Source organism: Oncorhynchus clarkii, chromosome 2, assembly GCF_045791955.1.
Source record: "Oncorhynchus clarkii lewisi isolate Uvic-CL-2024 chromosome 2, UVic_Ocla_1.0, whole genome shotgun sequence".
Classification (NCBI taxonomy): domain Eukaryota; kingdom Metazoa; phylum Chordata; class Actinopteri; order Salmoniformes; family Salmonidae; genus Oncorhynchus; species Oncorhynchus clarkii.
The window spans coordinates 75,282,982-75,295,195 of NC_092148.1; positions in this window are offsets into that span (position 1 = coordinate 75,282,982).

Consider the following 12,214-nt stretch of genomic DNA (forward strand, 5'->3'; position numbering starts at 1 on the left):
ACGGGCCCCGTCAAATAGGTCAAAGAGGTGAGCATGGGCCCATCAAAGAGGTCAAAGAGATGGGCATGGGCCACATCAAAGAGGTCAAAGAGGTGGGCATGGGCCCCATCAAAGAGATCAAAGAGGTGGGCATGGGTCCCGTCAAAGAGATCAAAGAGGTGGGCATGGGCCCCATCAAAGAGATCAAAGAGGTGGGCATGGAACCTGTCAAAGATATCAAATAGGTGGGCATGGGCCCAGTCAAAGAGGTGGGCATGGGCCCCATCAAAGAGATCAAAGAGGTGGGCATGGGTCCCGTCAAAGAGCTGAGCATGGGCCCCTTCAAAGAGGTCAAATAGGTGGGCATGGGCCCAGTCAAAGAGGTGGTTATGGGCCCCATCAAAGAGGTCAAAGAGGTGGGCATGGGCCCCATCAAAGAGATCAAAGAGGTGGGCATGGGCCCCGTCAACGAGGTCAAAGAGGTGGGCATGGGCTCAGTCAAACAGGTGGGCATGGGCCCAGTCAAAGAGGTCAAAGAGGGGGGCATGTGCCCCGTCAAAGAGATCAAAGAGGTGGGCATGGGCCCCATCGAAGAGATGGGCATGGGCCCCATCAAAGAGGTCAAAGAGGTGGGTATGGACCCCGTCAAAGAGGTGGGTATGGGTCCCGTCAAAGAGGTGGGCATGGGCCCCATCAAAGAGGTCAAAGAGGTGGGCATGGGCCCCATCAAAGAGGTGGGCATGGGCCACATCAAAGAGGTCAAAGAGGTGAGTATGGGCCCCATCAAAGAGGTCAAAGAGGTGGGCATGCGCCCCGTCAAAGAGGTCAAAGAGGTGGACATGGGCCCAGTCAAAGAGGTGGGCATGGGCCACATCAAAGAGGTCAAAGAGGTGGGCATGGGCCCCATCAAAGAGGTCAAAGAGGTGGCATGGGTCCCGTCAAAGAGGTCAAAGAGGTGGGCATGCGCCACATCAAAGAGGTCAAAGAGGTGGGCATGGGCCCCGTCAAAGAGGTCAAAGAGGTGGGCATGGGCCCAGTCAGGGAGGTGGACATCAGAGAGAGGGAGGTAGACGGCAGGGAACTGTTGTGTCTAATGAAGTCAGAGCCATCGTCGTTGACCATGTGGTAAACAGAGGCCTTACCATGGCAGAGGCTGCCATATTAGTTCACCCCAATCTGAAAAGATTAACTGTCAATTCGATCATGAGAACATTTCGCCAAGAAATCGGTAAGTCTGCAGGATATACTCGGGCCGAGTATGTTCAGGTTGAGGCATGCGACGACATTAATGCAAACCAATGTCAATCTTGGATTCACCATGCCAAAAGGTTTTTCCTTAGGAGCGTGAACAATGAGGACATTCACTGTGATGTGGATGAGAATTTATGGCCAAATGCTCAAGAAAGACTTGATGCAAATGAATGTGTGCTAAACGTCATATTTTGTTTTCATTCTTTAAATTTGTTTAATTTAATTTCTTACATTATATCTGAAAAATACAATGAAATATTGCATGAAAGATTGTAGAGGATGTCTTCATTGATCACACCTTGGATTATACATTGGATAGATACTGTACTATGGAAATAATAGATTTTCTGTCCATTTTGTTGGGTAATGCAAGTGTATTGTCTAATGTGAAAACTGTGTCATTTATTGTCATTTACAGTACTGTAGCCTATTACATTCAGCACTTCTAAGGGCGATTTCATACACATATCTTGCATTCTTTGCTATTAGATGAACTGGTAGTTAAAACAACTAAATTGAAAAGATATCATTGTGTTTTGGTGATTAAACCAATGTACTCATTACATTTCAAAATAAACATATATTTTGAATGAATAGTTGTGTGGTGAGAGATGTTTACAATCCAAATGAATGCACAATGTCAGGTTTTGAATTAAGTGTGACCAGTTTGGAGTTTTGTACTGAGTTGTAAAAATGTACCACATACTTTTTAAAATAGTACCAAAGTGGTAAAAAACTGAATTATTATTTGAAATCAGTTCAAAAACTTTATCTATGGTTGATTAAGATTGCCTGGTTTAATGGACCAGCAGAATAGTCCATAAACTGCAAACCCTGCTGATCTGGCATTTCATGCTCAAATGTAAAAATAATTCTAACAGTACTTGAACCCAGGTCTGGTTTGTACCCATCCTAACGATTTCACAGCATTTCTTTACATACTTAATGAACAGTAATCTAAGAAAAATGCAATTATCCAGGAAACCGATATTTATTCTCTGGCTCAAGGGATCAATCAGCAGAACTATTACCTAGATAGTGCTACCTACTCTAAACTGACAGCATGCTGCAATTTAATGAATTATTAATGATCAGTGTTGGATGAGGGAATTTATTCATTTTCAAACTTAGGCTACCTGGGTGGATTGGGAAGAGTCAGGATATAAAACATAAGCAGTTGGCTGGGGATAAAGGGAGCATATGTAGTGTGTGTGTGTGTGTGTGTGTGTGTGTGTGTGTGTGTGTGTGTGTGTGCGTGCGTGCGTGTGTGTGTGTGTGTGTGTGCGCGCGCGCACGCGCGCGTGTGTGTGTGTGCACATCTCTGCTCATGGCCCAGTAGGAATCTGCACAGAGAAAAAGCTTAACTGGAGAGCAAATCCTCTCCCCATGTAGCCCCCACCATCTCAGCCAGCCAGGTTCCACATCAGTGAATCAATATCAGGAGCAAGGACATCATGCGGCAGCCATCAGTGACACAGTGTGTTGACAAATCATGGCAGTTTGGTCTAAACGGAGACGTCCACCTTCTTGGCATGTCACAAAATTGGGCTCTTGCTACACCTGACATCCGTAATTGAATGATTTATGAGCTAAGTAATTTCCAGTAAGAATAAATTTATTGTATATCATGCATGATATAACAGTGACCTTAACCCTTGTCAAGACGTTCGGGTATCTTGGCGTAGCGACTAAGATGTTAGACTGTCAGTCGCTGGACCCAGATTTGAGCTCCGGTCAGGGCTACACTGTAAATTCGCTGTAATTTCCGCAATGAACAAATCCATGTACTAAGAAACTGTCAACTATTCCCTACATTTTGGGCTGTCAGAAACTAGTCTGCACAACAAGCTGTCTAATATCTGAATGGGACATTCAGCTGTACTATTGTATTCAATTTGATATTTTCTCTTTGAGTGGTAGAAGTAGGTAAATGGAGGTTCCTGACATGAACTGTCAGTTCATCAAAGAGACCGAGTGAGAGAGAAGCAGTGGAATAGGACAGCTCGTGTCAGTCTTGCTGATTGATGTCTGTCTAAACTGCAATCCAAACAGAAGGGCAGACTCAGACTTTCTATCTGAGATACAGCAACTTCCCACTCCTCCACCTGGCCATCTCTTTAAAGCACCATCCCAAACAGTGTGAGGCTCTGGCTCTGGCCCAACCCATCGGTTTCTGGACCAATCAGACGGCCACTAATGTGTTTGCATTCGGTGAAGAGTCAAGGAGGTACTCAGATCCAGACTCATTGCAGGGGAAGAGACTAACGTTTGTGGGCGTGGCGTATCGTTTGGCCGGAGCAAGGGGTCTGGGTAGCCAGGCAAGTGCTACACAGCTGATTCAAATTATCAACCCATCATCAATCTTTGATTATTTAAATCTGTTGTGTAGTGCTAGGGCAACAACCAAAATGCACCTGTTGGGGTTCTCCGGACCAAGTTTGGGAAACACTGTGTCTGACTGTCTAAAAAGTCCAATAAGACAGTGTTTGGCTGTAAGATTCAGCCTTCTGGTCATGCAGACACTCCTTGCTTGGGTGGTAGGTACAGTATTAATCAACTACAGTAGGTTTAGTGAAGTTAAACAATGATCATATTACTATCTGCATACCTAATTATGCAGTAGTTTCCCTCAGTATTGATTGAAGATCTTTGCGTGAACGTATCAATGTTCAGGTGTATGTGTGCATGCGTGTGTGTTTGTTGGTGTGTGGGTGTGTCTCTGCATGTGTGCGTGCTTGAATATGTGTATATAGATCATTCTGCAGCCTACAGTCCTTTCTCCACTTTTCTATTGTGTCTTGAATCAATCCCCCGGAGTGTAACAATACCTATTTCTCTGTGTATAATTGGACTGGATGACAGGCACATCTGAAGTCAGCAGATAAAAGAATCTCCTGATAATGGAGTGTCTGGCCAGTGACATGACTGGAATGACGAGAAGATAGCTGTGCTGGTGCACACACACACTCACTGACAGGCACACACAAACACACACAGACACAAACACACACACATACACATACACACACACACAAACACACACACGCACACACACACACACACACACACACACACACACACACACACACACACACACACACACACACACACACACACACACACACACACACACACACACACAAACACAAACACACACACACACTGACAGGCACACACAAACACACACACAAACACACACACTCACTGACAGGCACACACAAACACACACACACACATACACACACAAACACACACAGACGCACGCAATGATGCACATGCATAGACACATATGCAGGTATGCAGACACACACACACACACACACACACACACAAACACAAACACACACACACACTGACAGGCACACACAAACACACACACAAACACACACACTCACTGACAGGCACACACAAACACACACACACACATACACACACAAACACACACAGACGCACGCAATGATGCACATGCATAGACACATATGCAGGTATGCAGACACACACACACACACACACACACACACACCTGAACAATGACATGTTTACATACCTGCCCAAAAGTCCATGGCCATAAACTGAGAGAAAGTTAGGTAGAAGGTAGAAATATCACAGATAGTGATATCATGTGTATTTATTAACGATCCCCGTTAGTTTCAGAGATTGTCAGAATATGAATGTCATCTGTTACTAGCAAATTATTGATTTTACGAACCTTGTTTCTTAGGTTACATATTTTAACGTGCCCTATTTTTAGCACTTTTCTAGCATGCTTGATTGTTTCCATTGCTTTATTGGGAGCTTAGCAGAAGTAGACATGCTCATGTTATTTATGTTAATGCAGGGTGAGCTGCACATAATCACAACTCTCCGGAGCAAAATAACATTGCTCATTTATATAACTACACAAAAATGAATTAAGTATAAATTGTATCACTTGCAAGACCCTGGACATTTGTCAGAAAATAATAGAATAATGCTTGCTCTGCATAATGACACTGTGAAGCAGAGTGTAATTTTGAACAGTTGTTAGCATAACAAATTATTATTAACTTGTTTTGTTATTCTAGCTTAGATAATAATAGCTTGACAAAATCACACATGCTCGCACGCACACACACACATGCACACACACACACACACACAGAGAGACTGTGAACCAAAACACAGGGAATCCATCTCCAAACAGACCTCAAGGGAGCATTAGTAAACAAAGAAACCGCAATCTCAACTTTCCAAACAGAAAAACGCTCTGAAAGCACAAAAAGTTTCTGTGTCAATGTATTTGCTGTTTGCTTTGACGCAAGGGAAGCCACCATTACCCAAACATTTCCACTTTGACAGACACATTAAAAGCATTGTCTCATTACCATCCCTCCCACCCACCTTCCCTCCCTCCCTCTCGCTCTCTTTCTCTCCCTCGCCTTCCCTCTGTATTTCTGTCTCTCTCCCTGTTGCTCTCGCTCTCTCTCTCCCTCTCTCTCTTTCTCCCCCATCCCTCTCTACTTCTATCAGTCCAGTTCTGTTAAAGCACCTGTGTAAACTTCACAGCCCAATGTTTAATCTCCCGAGGAGAAGCCCATACATATATGAGGATCAATTCAGTCATGTGGATGACTCAAATAAGATAAAAGGAAAAGTTAATATTATTCAGCGTTCATTCACTCAAACGTATATTAAAATAACAGTGACATAACACTATGTGGTACAGTACATGATTCAATACTCCTAGTTTGAAAATACAATAATTCTCCAAATGTTTTATTTATATTACTAGGCAAGTCAATTACAGTTTTTTCGATTGCTAAACGACAGTGGACACAACTGGAGTCACATGTGCAAAACTCTAACTACAGTCTGCACAGCAGCAGTTCATGTGGACCAAACTCTTGTTAGTTTTTCATTGCTTGAACACAGTTTTCAAAACTCTACACACTTATCCCATGACTTTAACCACAACCTGCACAACACTGTGGATTTACAGCACTTTGTTCAAATGCTAACACACTGCTGTCAAAACTGTGAACCACACATTCAAAACGGAATAGATTTCAGCCTTGTGCCTTTCAAACACTGCTGATTGCAATTTCAGCTGAAAGGCTAAGCAGGTGTCTTGTTTTAGACTTGTTAGTGAACACACACACATATTACAGTATATATAGGTAGAGCTCAGAAAGACTCATTTTGGAAATGGAACAAGGAAGATGGGTTCGTGGAGGGAGAAGGGTGGCAGGGAGAGGGAGGATGCGTGGAGGAAGACAAAGAGCTGTTATTTCAGATGAAATAAGGGCTACACTTATAGACCATGTCGTGAACCATGGTCTCTCATTGAGAGAGGCAGAGTTGAGGGTGCAACCCAATCTGCAAAGATCCACAGTGGCATCTCTAATGCGAATTTTCCATCATGCAAACAGGTGAGAGTTACATCCTTACAGTAAATGAAAACATTACAGGAATCTATTTTGTATTGCAATTATAGAATATTTACACAGATATATATTACAGTAAGTTTGACTGTAAAATATATTTTTACAACAGGACCCAAAGGCTGCCCCCAATAGGGGGAAGAGGAAAAATATTTTCATATGCGCAGGAAAATGCTATTGTTGACATGGTTGTTGTCAACAATGCAATAAAACTGCGGGAGATTCAAGATAGAGTGCTGGCTGATAATGATATATTTGAAAATGAATAATTCTGTCAGCACAACAACTATTGCTCGAGTCCTAAAGAAACACCAAGTTACAATGAAACAGTTATACACTGTACCGTTCGAGAGAAACAGTGAACGGGTAAAAGAGCAAAGATACCAATATGTCCAGGTAAGACGTCTGAGGTTACGTACACAGCTATACAAAATATTTACAGTAAAAAAAAACACTAGCATTTCTACAGTAAAACTGTGCACTTACTGTTTTTCAGAGAGTAATGGAGGTGGAAGCACTGGAAAGACCACATTCATTTGTATTTATTGATGAAGCTGGATTTAACCTTGCCAAAACACGGCGCAGAGGAAGGAATGTTATAGGTCAAAGAGCCACTGTGGAGGTTCCAGGCCAAAGGGGGGGAAATATCACCATGTGTGCTGCAATGGCCAATGATGGTTTGCTTCTCAACACACCACTCATTGGCCCATACAACACAGAAAGGCTTATAGCTTTCCTAGAACAGCTCTATGCTCAGCTAGTGCCAGCAGAACAGGGGGAGCCAGTAAGAAACCCCCAAGTTTTTGTCATAGTTTGCGATAACGTTGCTTTTCACCACTCTGCAGCTGTCACAGATTGGTTTGCAGCACATCACAGATTTATGGTTTTGTACCTGCCTGCATATTCACCCTTCCTCAACCCAATAGAGGAGTTTTTCTCTGCCTGGAGGTGGAAAGTGTTTGGTCACCACCCACATGACCAAATGTCTCTTTTGGAAGCCATGCGTGCCGGATGTGAGGACACGAGTCCAGAGGACTGCCAGGGATGGATAAGGCACTCCAGAAGGTTCCTCCCCAGGTGCATGGCAAGAGAAAACATTAGATGTGATGTTGAAGAAAACCTGTGGCCTGATGCTAGAGAGAGGCAGGATTAGCCCCTCAATTATTTGTTCGAATTACAGTATGTACTTTTAGTTTCTACCTTTTTTTTCTCATTACGTTAATTCCGTAAATTACTACAGACTATTGAAGCAAACTGCTAATTTTCATTTACCTTAAAGAATTGTTATGTTCTAAAAATTTTAATAAATCATGTGAAAGAATGTCACTCTTTTCTTTGAAGAAAATATTACTTTGTATGAAGTCACTGAAATTGTTCAAACTGTAAAGATGAAAAGTTTGTATTTTCTGTATTGGTGTTTGATGCTAGTGTTTTTACTCTCAGTGTGTTCTGAGTGACAGTGTGTGTTATCTCAGTGAGGGTTGTGCATAGTGTTTGGCTGCACTGAGCGTGTTTTGAGCCATGTGCTAAGAGTTGTGTTGCTTGGAATGAGTTTTGCAGGTGATGTGAACTGTTTAGCTCAGGTGACTGTTGGTAGTGCAGACTGTAGTTAGAGTTTTGCACATGTGACTCCAGTTGTGCCCACTGTCGTTTAGCAATCGAAAAAAACTGTAAGAACAAATTCTTATTTACAATTACCGCCCAGGAACAGTGGGTTAACTGCCTTGTTCAGGGGCAGAACGACACATTTTTAACTTATCAGCTCGGGGATTCAATCTAGCAACTTTCGGTTACTAGTCCAATGCTCTAACCACTAGGCTACCTGCCACCCCAAATAGAACATTGATTTACCACTCTCCAATTGACTCCCGTTATGCATTGTAATGATATTCCATGTATGTCCGTTTAGAGACAAATACATAAGACAAACCAGTTTGGACAAATCAAATACACACGGGAGACATCCTGTTTGTCCTTTATATCCCCTTCGCATATATCTGACATGAAATATGTATTTCCATACCAAGAAGGAATAAGGCCTCCAATTCAGAAATCAATTCATTCAAGTGGAAACTTTCTTTCGCACATGTAAAATGAAACCACTATGCACCACAAATACTCTCAGAAATAGTCAAGTAAATCCTATCGTCTTACATATTACTGTGCCTTGCCTTTCCTAAAGCAAATCCATACTGGCCATATCAAAGAGGAGAACAGACACATTGTTTAGTAACAGTAGGGAGTATTTATGAGTGTGGCTGGATTGTGTCTTCCACAATGCTGGATGGTCTGTCAGAGAGAGGCCCTTAGGGGGCTAGCACCACACCGTGTGTGTGTGTGTGTGTGTGTGTGTGTGTGTGTGTGTGTGTGTGTGTGTGTGTGTGTGTGTGTGTGTGTGTGTGTGTGTGTGTGTGTGTGTGTGTGTGTGTGTGTGTGTGTGTGTGGAAATCTCTCTCCATCGGCAGCGTGTGAGGATGGCTATTAAGGGACTGGCTGGAGAGGAGAGCTGGCTCACAGGGCCCTAGATTGATGAAGTGATGGTGATGGATGGAGATAATAAAGGCCTGGATGTCCTGTCTGTTGCCCGTGATGAGGCTGGTATGAATCACCCGTTGGGGGCTGCTTCTCAACATGCCGCTGCTCAGTCCACAGCCCAATAGTCTTTATAGTCAACACACATCACTTGTTAAGGGGTGCTGGGCCAAAGACAACTTTTAGAAATAAAGTAGGACCAGCACACGATTGCTCCACCACATACCTTTAATTAGTCCAATAAATACAGCGTTTTGATCCAGGAGAGGATCTTTGGCAGGTCCCAGAGTTTCGGGTCCTTCTCCATTACAATGTGGATCCTCCATTCCTTCACCTCTTAATCCATACTTGCATCCCTCTCTATCTCCACCCTGTCATCCTTCTATCCCTCCAACCTCGACCCCTCCACCACATGAAATTGTGACTTCCCATAACCATCCAGGCAGCACGCCAAAGTATACACATTCAACAAGATGACAAGTGTACATTTATTGCCTCCATTACATACTGAAACTGATGTGCAAACTGCAAAGTTTCACTGGATATAAAGCAGGGGTTGGCAACGGGCAGCCCGCGGACCAGTTTTATGAAATGATTGTCCTTTTTCAAATATAATCTCTTTTTAGGCTTAATTGTGGTCAATTTGCAGTGTACAAACTTTTATTATAATTTTCCGGTCCTCCGATGATTCGCTCTGACAAAATATCTAGTAGCCTATCCCTGATCAAAAGCATACCACTATGCAGACTATTATATGATTGCCAGCATAATGGCAATTTAACTAAGGACTGTTTACCTTTCTTAGATTTGTATTAAAATATCACTTGATAAGTGATTGCAACTTTGAAGGCAAAAGCAACCCAATCAACTCAATCAAGCCAGTCTTCCTTGAGAGGGTCATTAGAAAACACAAGGCCTTTTTAAAGAGCAGTGTTTGTTTCAGCATCAGTAAATGATCTGAGATGATAATTGGTAGTTTGGTTGTTACAGATGCTGTACCGTGGTCTGTGAGGGTTTAGTCGAGAGGCCACCCTCTGATAAAAGAGACAGCATGAAGGGCTTTCAAAGTGCCACAGCACCTGGAGGCAATGCAATTCATCACTGTTTGCATGAATATTTATCATCAAGCTCCTTTTCTGCCTTCAGGGTTGTATGGAAATGTGGCTGTATAATGTCTTCTTCTGTGGTGTTCTGTTGAACGACACCTGAACCTAGCGACCCCTAATTACTGACTGTATCTTCCCCTGGTACCTTCACTATGTGTAGCTGCCTCACGGGCACAGGGCAGACACGCTTCATTAAAGCAAGAAGCAAATTCACTTTTCCCTCTACTAGCAAGGCAGAGGCCAGACAATTGTGGATTCACCCTGCATTCTGCTTGTGCCAAGTGGTTGTGCTAGATAGTGGGCACGAGGGCACAGACAGGGAAGTAGGGGATGGAGGATTTGCCGGTCTGGGTTGAGAGAGTTTGGGTGGAACCAGACCGAGGACTTGGGCTGTTATCAATTTGGGAACATTTTCTATTTCTCTGCCCCCTCACCCCTCCACCTATCCCCCTACCCCAGAGTGGGCCCAGAGAGCCAGGGTGTCTGGTCATCTCTTTTAGTGCTTTATCAGGCCTGCAGGTTTCTCAGTGCCGTCCCCGGATTACAGAGCAGGGAGGGGGGTTGTGACTGACAGGCCTCGGACTAAGCTGCCCCTGGGGGGTTGGGGGGGGTAGTGATATTTGTGAAGTCCGCTCAGACTTGTACTTCTCTCACAATTTTCTCTCTGGCTAGTCTCGGACTTGTCAGGTAGACAGAAAGCCCTCTCTGCCTAATTTAACGTATCTCCCTTCCCTCTCAGTCTGTCTGTCTCTACTGCTTCATGGTGGGTGCTGTAGCCTAGGTTCAACAGCTCTATTGTTCTGTGTGGAGCGTAATTGAGCATGTCACAAGATATTAACCTTGTTTATATTGCATGGTGAAAACCTGAATACAGCTAAACTCCCATTTGAACATAATACTCTAATATTTCGTATAAAACACACCAGGGACAATTACAGGTGCATTAAAAACAGGACCAAGATCCATTTCGGCAAGATGAAAGAGGATTCAAGACTGAGCATTATCATGCAACATGTAGCAACATGTAGCCAAATAGGGGTTTCATCTTCATCAATAACGTAACAAGTCAATTATACAACAGCGAGGTATGTTGGCTCCACCAAATAATACATTTCAACCAGTTAACCACACATTGTGTGACGCTAATCTAGACATGACATCCACAGAGCAACATCCTTACAATGCTCGTCTGTTGTCTCCGAACTTGATCCCTCCCTCCTCATTTATTCCACAGCAAATGTTTTGTGAAAATTTTACATCTTTGATGTAACATGACAGGGCCTTTCACACAGTAGGACAAAACAAGCCTGGTAATCTTGGGGCACAAACCCAGAGGAAAATGTCTGACACAACTGTAGCAGTGATATGGCTATGGCTGTAGACTAGATGGGGCTGGTGAGTACTACAGCTGAAAATCAGCCGTAAGAAGCCCCTTTTAAAATCAGAAATGAGATTTGCAGGAAACAAATCTTTGTCACTTCTCTGTTTTCTCAATGACATTCAAATCAGCATTGAAAAAAGGCGCAAATGTAAGTTTGTTACACCTGAGTGAATCTGACCACAAATTAGAGACCACTATGATGACACAAATGGGTTTGATGGATCGCGGGAAAAACGCAGGAATAGGCTTTTATAGGCTACAGTCCAAGCTATATCTTCCAATGGTTGCTGTTGGCACCCAAAGATTATCTAACTTGAATAAACACTTGGAGGTAAGGATGACAGCAGTGGTGTAGTCAACGGCTATACAGATATCGCTTATTATTGTTATCTACATAGCGCATTGATGTGAATCACACTGTCGCTCTCTCATTTAGCTATTTGCGCCTTACGGATTGTGGTTGTTGTGGATGGCTGTTCACAGATCTAAATGTGTATTTGAACCCAATAATAAGCTGCCTATCATTATTTTTTAAACCAATGGAC